Here is a 15,025-nt window from a genome sequence, read left to right as displayed (position 1 = left end):
CGGTTCCCATTTGGCACCTCCTACCATGTTCTTTCATGTTCAGCTCCACAGTGTAACAAATCAAAAGGCTGTTTTCTATCTTTGAGTGCCAGTGCAAATTGTTGCCATCCCTGGAAGGAGAGGCACGCAAATTGGCAAAAAAAGTTAAGACCTCCGAGTGACTGCGTGTACTGAAGCGCCACGATTCAGCGGAGGACGGTGTGCTGCCAAGCAGAATCCCAAAAACATTACTCCCCTCCCCCACTACACATTAGAACTTCAAGCTGATCAAAGAAACAAACACTTTTAATGAAGCATATGCAGGATACATCGAAGAAGAGGATTCACAATGCATCTGCTAGGGGACCAGAAGGCTTATCAAAAGTGTGAAGTTGGAGAGGAGAGAAAGATTACCAGGGGGTGATGCCAGAGGAGATTACAGAAATATATATATATTTTTTTTTAAAAAAGCAAAGGCCCTTAAGAACATCTATCCAGTGAGAATCAGAAATGCTTCTCCTCAATCTGCAAAAACCTGTTGTATACTCTGAGAACATGCATCGATTTGGAGTCACTCTCAAACGGCAGACCGGCTTGTGGTCTCAGAAGCTCCCCAGAAACAGAAGGGAAGCCCTTGCGGAAAACGTCAAAGGCCTTTGCCAGAGCAAAAAAAGGAGAAAATGCTGAATGAAAACGCAGTGCCCGTTACTGTCTTGATTGACAAGTGCTGCAGGGAGCACGTGCAAATTTAGCAGCGCTGCCTTTTCTTTCCGTTGCGCAGGCAGACTGAGCACGGCTGCATTGGTGCAAGGGAGGAGCCCCTCGTGCTCCCTCGTGCTCCCTCTGATGTTGAAACGGTGAGGCATTACAAGTGTGCCACAAAGAAAAGAGAAGGTGGTCCATGTGGCAGCAAAATTCATGAACTAGAGTCTTGGATTTAAGGAAGGACCCTGGCTGTAAGCCTCAGGACACTTTCCTGGGAGTAAGCCCCATTGAATAAACCTGGACTTACTTCTAAGCCATAGGGGTAAACTACAGGGGGGCTGAGGGGCTCGAGCCCCCTCAGATCTCACATGAGGGTCTCAGTTACAATAGCCGATGAAGCACAGGATTGTCCCCCCTTCCTGTTATATCATATTATAATTTCTATGATTCTTTGGGGCTTTGTTCCTGTTTTTTGCTTGTATGTATTAGCGTGTTTATTAAGAATTTATAATTTTTAAAGGTATTGCGGTTTGTATAAACAATTTACAAATAAATGTTATAGAAGAATTAAGAGACTCTGATAGAAGATATTTGATTTTGAAAATCAGGTTCCTGCAAGGCAAGGTTTACACTCTAGCAACAATATATACACCAAACAATGCAAGAGAAAGTTTTTATGAAAATGTTTTCCAATCCATTTTCAATTTTCAAGAAGATAATGATCTTCGGAGACAGGAATGGGGTAATGGATCTAAGAAAAAGATAGGTGGGGGAAAAAACCAAAGAAGGCAAACTTCTTCAAAATGTGCTCTCTCCCCTCCTATCAAGAAACTATTTTTGAGGTAATATCTTAAATAGTATATGATGGCTTCAGTGGATTAAATGTCTAAAAGATTTTTGATCCTACAAAGGGAACACAAAGCTTACAAACTATCAACTAAGCTTGCGTTGCTTTTACATTGTGGGCGACTGAAGCGGTTTACATAAATAAAAGAAAGGACCAGAGAGCATATGAGATTTTGACAGCCATAAATCCAGAGAGCATTTACCTCAGAAGTCTCTCCCCTCTCTTCACTTCCCCCCCATCTTCTCCAAAATGTGTTTAATTATACGGAAATGTTACAATTGGAAGATGCTTGTAGGATCAAAAATCTGAATATTGGAGACTATACTTTCTTTTCTGACAGAAACCAAACACATTCAAGAATTGTTATGTGCTGGATATAAAAATCTGCCTCTCTGGCAGATATGCCAGAGAGGCAAATTCCGGGAAAAATGCGGAAGATCGCGTTTTCTCGCACGAGTTTTGAGATATCACGCAAAACTCATGCGAGAAAACGTGATCTTCCGCATTTTTCCTGGCATGTTCCGCAACATTCCGGCTTCAGGTAAGCCGTGTGGAATTGGCCCATTATGAAATTTACCATTATATCTTCTGGGGGGGGGGGGAAACAGTCATTATACTGCTGGCATGAATCAACCACGCCGTGTGCCATCACTTCCCTTTTGACCTATAGTGGCCCTATGAATTAATGACCTCCAAAATGCCCTATCATTAACAGACTTGTCCAGATCTTGCAAACTGGAGGATGTGGCTTCTTTTATTGAGTCAAACCATCTTGTTTTAGGTCTTCCTCTTTTCCTACTACCTTCCACTTTTCCTAGCATTATTGTCTTTTCCATTAAATCTTGTCTTCTCATGATGTGACCAAAGTATAATAGCCCCAGTTTAGTCATTTCTGGGTCAATTTGATCTAGAACCCACTGATTTGTCTTTTTGGTGGTTCATGGCATCCATAGAACTCTCATTCATCAAATGAATACATGAGCACGTGAAAGGAGTTGCAATGTTAATTTTCTCTTTGCCTCCAGAAAACTCTTGTCAGTTTAATCTCCCCTTCTAAGAGGCAAAGAGGAAATTAACAGCCATCTCCCTCAGCATTGCGACTCCCTTCACATGCTCCTCCTTGTGTAATTTGTCTCTTGTAGCTTGACTTTAGGCCAAGCTTCAAGTGACGAATGACACTTGAATGACAAGTGAACAGACTCACGTGTATTCCTCCCTGTTCACTTGCGCTCCACTTGTGCTCCAGTTGCGCTCTACTGGGCCAAGCTACAAGTGATGAATGACACTTGAACGGCAAGTGTATTTCTCCCTTTTCACTTGCCCTCCACTTGCGCTCCACTCAATCCACTTGCCGTTCAAGTGTCATTTGTCACTTGTAGCTTGGCCCGTAGAGTGCAAGTGGAGCGCAAGTGAACAGGGAGGAATACACGTGAGCCTGTTCACTTGCCGTTCAAGTGTCATTCGTCTCTTGTAGCTTGGCCTTTTGAGTGGAGATTTGAACCCAGGTCTTAGGCCCACACTCTAATCACTACACCACTCTCTCTTTCCTATTGCAGAAAACTGCCTTCTCATATTGAAGGTCAATGGGAAAGGAATTACACTTAAATCCTTAGAGAAGGAAGATCTTGCAGTCTTGATTTCATGCTCACACATACAGACTGCCAAACATCTCCATCAAGAATAACGAGTGTGGTAATCATTACAGAGAGAGCTTTTGAAGGTGGGAAGTTCTTCTTCTGATTTGAAATGCAAATTCTCCTTGATAGTGTGAAAGTACAATAATTTAATAGATTTGCAAATTAGAAATATTGCAGAAGTACCAACAGGATGATTTTACTGCTCGCATTGTAATAAACTTAAAATAATATCTCAGAAAATTCCAGGTTTTGTTACATCTATTTGTCTTACAAAACCTTCAACACAGAAACTTAAATTCATTTTTCCCCTCTTTGATGCATAAAACATAATCTAAATGATCTCCACAAAATGAGCCAATATTCATAACCTGGCAAACAGTAGTGGATTTTATAGAGTATTGCTATATGGCTAAAGTTTATAGGCATCTGGTGTAGAATATGAAAATGGTATCTTAAGAAGCTCGAGATTCCCCCCCCCCTCTCCTTTTCTTTAAAGCAAGTTTCTAGCCTTCATGATTTCCATGATAAGCACAAGCAGAGTTAGTAGAAGCAGAGCAAAAGCCACATGGACTAGGGATGCTTGAATACCTCTCATTTTGACTCATTGGTAGGCTGATCGTTTACCTGCTTATGGCAAGTAAACTCCCAGTGATTTGATGCACTGCCTGCCACCACTCTGAGCAGCAGTGGGAGGAAAATAAAGAAAAAGCTCTGGCCTAGTTGCCAACAGGGCTTTTTTTCAGCTGAAATGCGGTGGAACAGAGTTCTGGAACCTCTTGAAAATGGTCACATGGCTGGTGGCCCCGCCCCCTGATCTCCAGACAGAGGGGAGTTTAGATTGCCCTCCGTGCCACTCAGCAGCGCGGAGGGCAATCTAAACTCCCCTCTGTCTGGAGATCGGGGGTGGAGCCACCAGCCATGTGACCATTTTCTCCGAGGGCAACTCACTGAGTTCCACCACCTCTTTTCCCAGAAAAAAAGCCCTGGTTGCCAGCTCATCATTTCTGGGTAAACCCAGAAGTGACAATGGTGGCACTAGGAATCACCATAGAGTTGAAATGATTCCTAGAGCTACCACTGTCACTTCTGGACTGTATTCGCACTGACATAACAACAACATTCGATTTATATACTGCCCTTCAGGACAACTTAACGCCAGAGCGGTTTACAAAGTGAGTTAATATTATCCCCACAACAATCACCCTGTGAGGTGGGTGGGGCTGAGAGAGCTTTGAGAAGCTATGACCGACCCAAGGTCACCCAGCTGGCTTCAAGCGGAAGAGGAGTGGGGAATCAAACCTGGCTCTCCAGATTAGAGTCCTGCCGCTCTTAACCAGTACACCAATGTCACAACCTCCCCCAGCTCCCCGTCTCCAACCCTCTTGCTGGATGCCAGGTTCCCTGGCAACCCTACTCACTGGTCAAGAGCAGGGAGCCTATTTTTTGTCAAACAGTTTGGGTGTTCTTGAGTAGATCAGTGGGTTATCTTCTTCATATTCAGGCAGTACATTTGACATGATGGAAGTCCTAGTTTCCCTCCCCAATGACCTTCTGTTAAGGAGGCAGCTGTGAGCTGTTAAGGAGCCAATCAGGCAGTAAGTGATGATAAGCAATGTATTTTTTAAAAAAGTCTTACCTTTTTTTAAAGTGCGTGTTATTGAGAATACATTTTTGCACAGCCTTATGGGAGCTATTGCCACCCACGTCACCTCAGCCAACCCTCTGTGACCCTACGGGGAGAATTTATTTCACCAACTGCGCAGATGCAAAAGCCCCTGTGAGGCAACGGAACTCCGCCCCCCCCTAGCTCCCACAGAGTTGCGAAGAGTTTGCGTGCTCACAAACACAGGAAGCTGCCTTATAGTGAATCAGAACATCAGTCCATCACGGTCAGTATTGTCTGCTCAGGCTGGTAGCTGCTCTCCAGAGTCTCTAGCAGAGATTTTTCACACCACCTGCAATATTCCTTTTTAAATCCTCACCGCCTTCTGCTGCTGCAGGTGAAGTTCTAATTTCTCTCATTGCTGCCCCATCACGATTACTACCCACTCTTTACAAATAATAATAATGTGGGTGAGCACTGCAGCGGCGAGGACTGAAAGGCAACAGGGCGGGGGTTTGGCTCGGTGGTAGAGCCTCTGCTTGGCATGTAGAAGATTCCTGGTTCAATCCCACACAGTTAAAAGAACAGGTGCTGTGAAAGGTTTCTGCCTGAGCTGCCGGACAGCTGCAGCCAGAATCAACCATAGTGACCTGGATGGAACAAGGGTCTTTTTCGGGATAAGGCACCTTCGTATGCTCATGTGTGTTGAGTGATCCGTATGTGGCAGACGCGCATCTTTGCCACATTTCCTTCCCCCCAGCATTCCCTTCCAACTCCAGGAAAATTGATTCCCCTCTGGAACTTGCTTGAACTAATAACCACCTGAGCTGGCGGAGGCTGCACTGATAAGGAGGGTGATGGAAATCTCCCTCCCTCCCTCCCTCTTCTAATGGTAGTGCTGTCCTTGCAGGAAAGACAAGAGGGGATGATCCGTCTATGTGGGTCCCGTAACCCACCCGGCACAGGCTTTGCAGGGACTGCAGCAAAAATCTAGTTTTGATAGACTGCTGGATCCAACCCAACGGCGGCTGTCAGGAGGACAGAGGGAGAAGGTGCAAGGGTCAGTGAACTCCTCCAAACCACTGTAACCCTGCATCCTCTTGGACTCGAACCCAAGTCCCAACCCTCAAGCATGCCACCTTACTGTGCAGTGATGGATCTGTGCCAGTGTAGTGTAGTGGTTAGAGTGTCAGATCTGCAAGAGCTGGGTTCAAATCCCCATTCTGCCATGGGTGACCTTGGACCAGTCACGCTTTCTCAGCCTGCACTACCTCACAGGGTTGTTGTAAGGATAAAACGGAGGAAAGGAGAACCATGTACGTTGCTGTGAGCTACATGGAAGGAGTATGGGATTAAAATGTCCTTTCCTACCTATGAGACCCCATTAATGAAAGTCATCTTGATCTTGTATTCATAAGCTTCTCCCGTCACCCAATACTTATTTAAGCACCAGCCACCTTGGCTTCATTGTTGCCCTTTCCTTCTGCCAGAGAAAACTGAAAACTTCTTTCCATAGAGTCAGAACTGCATAGTGAGAAAGACAGAAGAAAGACCGCTGCAGGTCTCTTTTGCCCACGTCCATTTTGCCTTAGGTTACCGGCCTCGCAAGGCTCACCAGCATATGCTCCGGCTTCCGAGAGGCAGCTTTCATGAATATTCTTGACCTTTTCGAGAATATTTCCCCCCTTTCAAACGGTACAAACCTGCAAACAGGATGGTCTCAAGACAAGTAGCATTGATGCTCAATCTATACATTTTAACTGTCCTTCTGGATAAAGTCAGACTGAAATGCAGAGAGGGGAAAACCTCTCCAAGACTCTTAAAGGAATTTAAAACAACAACAACAATCATCTCTGGGCTTGACTCTCTTCCCTGGATTGCAAATGCACACATGCAGAAAGAAATACGGGATCGAGCGCTTATTAAAGCATGCAGACCAATGCAGGGTTCCCAAAGCCATCTTTCCAGGGCTCCTGGTAAGCCACAGACCAGATGCTGGCTGTCTTGAGAGAGATTGCTGCAGCTTTCCCCCTTCATATTCAGCTGGTAAATGTCATTGGGAGGTAGTTAAATGCCTTCTCCCCCCCCCCATCTGAGAAAGAAAAAAAACGTTTTTGCCACAGGGGTGTTATATTAGAAGTCCATCAGGGAGCAGCTGCTGTTGCTGGGAATATGGGAATGGGTGAATGGCTTTTAAACCGCAAGCCCAGAGGCAACCTCTCATGAGATGCTGCCCTTGTTCTCTGCTCCCTGCCCATACGGGGTGTTTTAATCAGTCCGTGGCTTATAGACGAAATTCCTGTACATCCTGGGCTGCCAAAATGCATATCTGGACAAGAGGTTAAGCTTCATGATTTGTCTCTGCTGCCTATATCAGAACTTCCACAGGGCTTTTATTCCTTAGAATTCCAAGCTGCCTTCCTCCTAAACATCTGGGCCAGTATTCCTGGTTTGCAAGGATCCTGTTTAACAGTCAGAGGATATGGCTTTCCCATATTGTTCAAATGTTTTTGATTTTATTGATCCATTTATTTACTTCCTTTATGCTCCTCTTTCTCCCCAGAGTGGTTTGCAACAGTCTCCTTTTCTCCATTTTGATCCTCACAACCACCTGTGAGGGAGGTTAAGCTGAGACTGTGTGACTGGCCCTAAGTCACCCAGCAAGTTTCCATGACAGGGGGAGGATTCGAACCTGGATCTCCCAGATGCAAATATTTCAAGTTTAACCAAGACAGAGACCCTGTTTTCTGATCCCCATCTCAGATAAAATCACTGCCCCAATTTTTGCATTTTATTAGTGCGAGTGGCAAGTATTGCCATTAATCACAGTGCAGTTCCTTCCTCACGGCATCTAAAAGTTAAACCTGTGGGCTGGAGAACAGAGATCCACCTAATCTCTACAAAAGATCCACGCCAACACAATACACATGAACATTAAGGCATCTTGTACAACTTGGCATTTCACACTCAACAGCTGTTGGGTTATATTTTGAACTGTTGATAATACAGTGTGAGAGACAGTGGTGGTCTAGTGGTTAGCGTGTCAGATTGGGATCTGGGAGACCCAGGTTCGAATCTCCGCTCTGCGGTGGAAGCTTGCTGGGTGACTTTGGACCAAGCACACATTCTCATCCTAACCTACCTCACAGGGTTGTTGTGAGGATAAAATGGAGGAGAGTCAAACGATGTAAGCCGATTTGGGTCCCCATTGGGGAAACAGATGGGGTATGAATGAAGCAAACGGAACAAAAAAATATTTGACCGGGGGCAGAGGGGAGACACTACTTTGGCTTTGAAATCAGTGCAAGACAGCAGACAAGCAGGCTGAGGTGGGGTAGAGTTTTCAGCTGAATGAAAAATGGGCTATGTTGCGTGTCTGCCCCAGTGAGAGGGGGCAGGAGGAGCAGGGTGCGATAAGCGTGTCCCTATTTTCATCTGCAAAATATTGGTGAGTGTGAATTTCCTTCCATGACAATGCTGGTGCCTCGCTGAAAGGAGATGCTTGCCATGCCATGCCTCTTCCCTTCCGTCTGTCCGGGGTGCCCCAGGAAGAGATGGGGGGGGGGGCTCTTTTCAGGGTTACCAAAGACAAAGGAGGACCCAAACGGGCTGCGAGTCTTTTGAATTAGCTTAGCAACCAGTTTGGCTTTGCGACATCACCGTTTTGTACCTCTGTTCAGGCCAGCCTACACATTCATCAGAGCCAAGCTACAAGTAACGCCTTACACAGGTTGGACACTTGTCAGCTTCCCTCAAGTTTTGATGGGAAATGTAGGCATCCTGGTTTTACAGCTTGCCTCTCCATTACAGCTGCAAGACCAGGATGCCTACATTTCCCATCAAAACTTGAGGGAAGCTGACAAGTGTCCAACCTGTGTCAGGCGTCACTTGTAGCTTGGCTCTCATCATAGTTGGCATTTCTAATTGGACTGCAGTTAGGTGGTTAGCAGCGAAATCCGAAGCAGAGTGACTCCAGTCTAAGCCCATTGAAATCAACGGGCTTAGACTGGAGTAACTCTGTTTCGGATTTCACTGTGCTTGTTCCCCCATATACTGGGTCCACATGGAAATCTGGAACCTACGTGGATATTGCAGGCCTCTTGCCTGAATTTGCATTTTCCAATTTTTTAAAAAATCAAGGCTTAGACTAGAGGAGATGGGGGCAAGGTATCCCCTGGATCTCCCAGACTCTCTAAAGGCCAAACTTCCAATGCCCAGAGCCCTGGTATGAATGAGTATGATACAGGGAAGGGAGGGGGGGGAAACCTTTCCATACCTGATTGGTTTATTGCCATGGCTCAGCAGTACAGCATCTGGTTCAACCCCTGACATCCAACAACAACAACAACAACAACAACAACAACAACAACAACAACATTTGATTTATATACTGCCCTTCAGGATGACTTAACACCCACTGGGAGCGGTTTACAAAGTATGTCATTATTATCCCCACAACAAAACACCCTGTGAGGTGGGTGGGGCTGAGAGAGCTCTGAGAGAGCTGTGACTGACCCAAGGTCACCCAGCTGGCTTCAAGTGGAGGACTGGGGAATCAAACCTGGTTCTCCAGATTAGAGTCCCGCGCTCTTAACCACTCCACCAAACTGGCTCTCATCTCCAGTTAAAGGGACCAGATAAGGTGATAGGAAAGACCTCTGCCTGAGATCCTGGAGAACCTTCACCCATCTCAGTAGACAATACTGACCTTGACGGACTGATTCCTTATAAGGAAGCTTCCTGTGTTTTCCCTGCTCAAATCATAGAATCATAGGGTGGAAGGGACCTCCAGGGTCATCTAGTCCAACCCCCTGTACAGTGCAGGAAATTCACAACGACCTCCTCCCCTCCACACCTCCAGTGACCCCTGCTCCATACCCAGAACGGGCAGTTGCCATTGACTGCCACTGAATATTGACATTGTGTCACATGGTTAGCAACCCTAGACAGAGCAGTGAGTACTCACTATGAGTCAGTGGCCCTTTCTTGGCATAGCTTGTAGCCAGATATTCCCTCGTGGACTGAAGGGGCTGTGACTCAAAGGCAGAGCATCTGCTTTGCAAGGAGGAGGTCCCACCCAGGTTCAGACTCTGGCAGCTGCAGTTAAAAGATGATGTGAAAGACCTCGGCCTGAGTCCCTAGAGAGCTACTGCCTGCCAGCATCGACCATGCTGACTTTGATAAACCAATGGACTGAGTTGGAAAAAGGGAGGTTCATGTGTCCTAAAAACCCTGCTGGCCCCACGGTCTGCTAAAGGTCCTCAGAACATCTATAATAAGCAGAGACACAGAAGACTGTTTCCTCCACCTGTTGTTCTCCAGCAACTGGTATGCAAAGGTATACTGCCTCTGATTATGAAGGTTCCATTGAATCATCACAGGCAATGGCCATTGGTGAGTCCAATCATCCAAGAATTTTACTAATTCCCCTTGAAAGCCTTCTAAGATAGAGTTTCTCTACACAAGACATCTGACATGTGAAGAACACGTGTCGGGGGATGCAATGTTTGGCAGAAAGGGTAGTTTAATAAGACAGAGCCGCCGGCAGGGCAAAGGCTTTGCTATACACTGGAGCTGTGCGAAGGGGCTGTGAAATGCCAGAAGGGAAACTTCAGCCCATTATAATCTCTCAAGGTCCAAGTCCATTCCTCGATGCCCTCTGGTTGCAATCCCGCACAGCTTTAGACAGAAGAGGTTGACAGAGCTTTCCAGGAGGCAAAGATGAAATTAACAAACCCTCAGAGGAGCGATCTCCACCAGCTCAGTCTTTTAAAACTACGCTTCCTGGCTAACATTGCATCTCCCTTCACTTGACGAACGTGCGCCAAGGCATCTCATAGAGAGACAGCTGGTGGCCATCACTATATCCTATAGCAGTGAATTCCATAAGCTTTATATGAAGAAGTATTTTCTCTCTCCTGAATCTGCTCCCCACTGTTTTCATCGGGTGCGCCTGAGCCGGCCCCTCACTTTGCCAAGGTCATTGTGCCCTTGTGTCAAAATGTTTCTTCAACAATTTGCAGCAAGAGTCACATCACACTTCTGTGGTTTAAAAAAAGGGTGGGGTGGGGGACTAAAAAGATGTCGCCTGGAAAAGAATCTGGGCCTCATGGTACACGGGACGAGCGGAGATCCTCGAATACTTGAAAGCAATTGATGTGGCTGAGTTGTACATTTCACCCCATTTCTTTTAAGTGCTGACAGCAAAAAATCTTTTTTTAGTTTCAAAAATTTACTGCACATGGAAAGGAACCAGGGTCATGGAAAGTAAGAGGCACAAGGACTTTATTAGATAAAACATTTGTATCAAATTAACTTGGGTGGTCCCTGCTCAATCAAACTTCTGAGGGGATGATGAAAACCGTCTAGATCAAGAAAACAAATAGATTATCTACCAAAGAGGGGGGGAAACAATGAATGCAACTTGTTTTTGTTGATGTCAATGTGTTTTATTTTAGGAAGGTCAGTGCTCTTCTACCCATGCTGAAAACATCCTACTCTTTTAGAAAGGACAGGATTAATGCCTTGATGGGTGGCATGGAGCATTTCCCCCCACATGTTTGGTGCGATAGCTGCTGTTAAAAGGGGGGGATGGAGTTGTGATTAAGTGTTTTGTAGATATGAATGATGCGTAGAGATTAGAACGGGGCTGGGGGAGAGGCAGACAATAGTCAGAAATCTGCTCATTGTGTCTGCACCTCGGCAGGTGGACCAAATCGCTAAGAACTCCATCCACAGGAGAGCAGCATAGTTTGACAAAAGCACTCACCGAGGAATCAAATTGTTAAAATGAAGATTATAAACAAAATTCTCTTCTTTTTCCAGCCCTCGGCTGGATGATCAGTAAAGTGTATGTGTGTGTGTGTAGGAGGGGGAAATCCTTCCTTTTACTAAGCAACCTGGAACAGCAACCTTGCTTTCTTCCTCATTGCATTCTGCCCCCCTCCCCAATTCTGTTCTTTGTAGTGCAAGATTCTGGCACAACTTGAAAACAAAATTAAACTGGACCAATTTGAGTCTTAGGTCTTGAAAAGCAGAGCCCAGAAGGAAGGTCACACTCTGTCTTCCCTCACTGGGAAATCTTCCATCAGTCACTCTTGCTGCAGAGTTGCTAGTTACTGCTTCACATTTTATTTATTTAGATATTTATACCCTCTTTCCGCATCCCCCCCAAATGGGAACCCAAAGTGGCTTATAACATTGTTCCCCTTTCCCCCCTTTCATCCTCACAACAACCATGTGAAGTAGATTACTAGGCTGAGAGAGAATGACTGGCCCAAGGTCACCCAAACAAACTTCTATGGCAGAGCGAGAATTCAAAGCTGGGTCTCTCAGAGCCTGGTCCTTGTTGAGCCTGGTCTTGGGTCCATCTGATGAGCCTCCCTACTAGTCTCCTGTTGGGGGCGGAGGTGTATAATTATCAGGGCTTTTTTTCAGCGGGAACATGGTGGAAAGGCGTTCTGGAACCTCTTGAACATGGTCACATGGCTGGTGGCCCCGCCCCATGATCTCCAGACAGAGGGGAGTTGAGATTGCCCTCCGCGCTGCTCAGGCAATCTAAAGTCCCCTCTGTCTGGAGATCAGGGGGCGGGGCCACCAGCCATGTGACCATTTTTTCTGAGGGTAACCCACTGAGTTCTACCACCTCTTTTCCCAGAAAAAAAGCCCTGATAGTTATCTTTGGGAGAGTCTGTGACAGGCCCAGTCACCCATTGAGCTTTCATAGCAGAACAGGGATTTGAAACTGGATCTCCCACAACCTAGTCTGAAACTCTAACCACCACACCACAATAGCTTTTGTGCAGTGTGGCTGCTGTTGAACATTAGCAAGTAGTCAAGTCTGGGTGAATCATTCAAGTCAAGTGGTAACAAGTTACTCAGTGGTTGTCTCTAGGCCTGGCCCCAATGAGTCCTTCCTCAATGGTCAAAACAGCCCTGGAAAGGGCCCTGCCCCTCCACCTGCCTTTTACTGACAGAAACCAAGGCTTCAACTGGCAATACTGTTGTAGTTGCTTAGCAACAGCCACAGACGCATTTGTTTCTTAAAGCTATAGCTGCTTCTATTGTTTGTATGGTGGGGTGTTAACCCTCCAGTGTATTGTATTGTATTTATCTTTTCGCTTTTAGATTTTTATTTTGCAAACGTGGGCATTTCTCAGGCATGTAGAAAGAGCTATCTTGCATGTTCATCGATTGAAGTATCATCTCTGGATTTAAGCATCCTCAGAACTGGTCGTGTTGAGACTTTGATATATTGAATGAAGACTTGTTTGTTCATTTAAAATATTTTTATAGCTTCCTTTCTCCTGAGCATCTCAGTACCCAGGTCTGAAGATGGTGTACCTTGGCTCTAAGAACGGAGAACTGATCAGAAGACAAGTGTGAAAGTTGCTCGTATCATTGTGGTTTTGTATCCTTGTGGTACTCAGCCAGAAGTGACATCCTAGCATCCCATCCTGTTGTCCTCCCCGGTCTCCGCCTTCCCCTCGCAATGCTCCCAGGTGGCAATCCTACATGAAGCTCACCAAGTGATCAGCTATCAGTCACGCTTTCTCAGCATAACAGGGTTGTGAGGATAGACTGAGGGAATGGAGAGTTGCAGACATCCTCCTGAGTTTCTTGGAAGAAAAGAGGGATACAAATGTAATAAATAGACGAACAAACCTGATAGAAGCGATGCATGGAAACACCTGGGGGAATAAAGCAGGTATACAATGTGAACTACTGGAAGAAGCTGCTGTGATGAGGATACTCATTTACTTCTCAGTGTGGTCCAACGATGAGAGTGTTATATTGGGAATTATATATTTAGTTTGGTTTAGTTTAGTAACTTAGCAGAGTAACATAGCAGGGTTATTTAGTCAGAAGCATTTAAACACTTAAAAACATGCAAATTAATTAGTTAATCTTCAGACAAAATCATAGAAAGAACTTACAGCTTATTGCAGCAGATTTCTTCCATAGCAATAACTTCTGGTAATAAGAAGGGAAAGATCCTAATCTAAAGAGTTACATTCCCTATTCTAATGCCACGGCCTGAAAATACAGGCAGCGAGGCTGGAGGTGGGTCTGTGGATAAAAGGGGGCTCCATAAGGAGCATGGAGGATTTACATCCTTCCTCTTGGAAGACCATGTGGAGAGAGAAAGATTTCCCACAGGCACAGAGGCAAGAGAGGAGGAGTCAGTAGACGTTCCCACCTTAGACAAGAGAGTGGCAGATTGCTAGACTTGTACATTACATTCAAAGAGACATGCAGCGCCCCCTAGTGCCCAAAGGCAGGCTGAGTCGCCTATTCCAACATGTTAGATCTGGGAGATCCGGGTTTGAATCCATATTCTCTGATGGAAGCTCATTGACTGACCTTGGGTTAGTCTTTGGCCTAACTATAACCCCACAGGCTTGTTTGTGTGAAGATAAATTGGAGAAGGGAAGGAAAATCTTGTGTGCCACTTTGGTTCCCCATTGTAGAGAAAAACTGGGTATCAGTAAATACAAGCTATCTTATTGTTCCTCCAAGGACGGAGCACAGGATACATGGCGCCCCCATACTCCTCTTATCCCTGTATTTATCCCATGGTGTATGTTACGGCAAGAGAAAGAGTGACTGGCTAAGGGAGTTTTAAATGGTCTGCCCAGCCCAACGCTTTAACCACAACAGCACACTGGCTACTAGTACTGCTCTTGAATGGTGGGCCTTGGTACAGAACTCTTTTCCTAAGACACAAACAGTGCGTTCCTGAGCAGCGTTACTCCAGTCTCAGCCTAATGATTTCAGATGAGCTTAGACAGAAATAACTCTGCTCAGGATTGCCCTGGAAAGTTTCTTTTTAAGGTTTTCATTTTAAAAAAGCACTCACGTTTTAACTTAGAAAGTCGTCCCATCCTGTTGTCTGTTCAATGGCCTGTATTCCCTCGAGCCGTTCAGTGACAGGAGAATCAGAAGACGCTTGGAAGATGACAGCAATTCTCCGAGGAAAGGAGCGGCTCAGTCAAAAGGCTTTTTTTTTGTGTGCCAGTCACATTCGATGTGATTTATGGTTTGGGTCAGGTTATTCCCACGATGACTGTAATTGTCACATCATTGGCTGGCTGCTCAGAACTGTCATCGCAGGCTGACTCAGCACAACAGGAGAAATCCTGAGCTTCTTGCAACCCTGGCTGCATTGCACACAGATCACGCACATCCTGCTTTGTGGAGCACAGCAAGTGGGGATCCTAAGAACTTCCATACAAGCCCAATTACCATTTGCGC

Source organism: Eublepharis macularius, chromosome 8, assembly GCF_028583425.1.
Source record: "Eublepharis macularius isolate TG4126 chromosome 8, MPM_Emac_v1.0, whole genome shotgun sequence".
NCBI lineage: Eukaryota > Metazoa > Chordata > Lepidosauria > Squamata > Eublepharidae > Eublepharis > Eublepharis macularius.
The sequence above is the reverse complement of the archived record's forward strand: the minus strand, read 5'-3'. Positions refer to the sequence as shown.